This window comes from Penaeus monodon, chromosome 20 (genome assembly GCF_015228065.2).
Source record: "Penaeus monodon isolate SGIC_2016 chromosome 20, NSTDA_Pmon_1, whole genome shotgun sequence".
Taxonomy (NCBI): domain Eukaryota; kingdom Metazoa; phylum Arthropoda; class Malacostraca; order Decapoda; family Penaeidae; genus Penaeus; species Penaeus monodon.
In genome coordinates this window covers 21,883,422-21,883,778 of record NC_051405.1, presented here as the reverse complement: position 1 = coordinate 21,883,778, position 357 = coordinate 21,883,422, and positions in this window count along the sequence as shown.

The following is a 357-nucleotide window of genomic DNA, read 5'->3' as shown; positions in this document are numbered from 1 at the left end:
CACACACACACATCATAAATGTTATTTACAAAAGCATTCCGGAATAGTAAAAAACAAAATATATGTCGAAAAGATATTACAATAAAATGTATTAATAAACTTTAAGATTTAAACTAGGGATCTCGACAAATTTAGTTTACCGTTTATGCCCGAAAAAGATTTATTTCCCTTTTCATGTTTATGTATTGTTGATCTCGTTTATTTATTTGTATGTTTATGTAGGGTTATGACGTTTATTATCTTATTTGCGTACCGGCGAATTCTTGTGGAATGTGGAAAAGTAATGAAGGAAAAGTAATATATTATGTGCAGAGCTATATGCCCGTCTACTACCTATTTAGCAATTCATGCATAGGA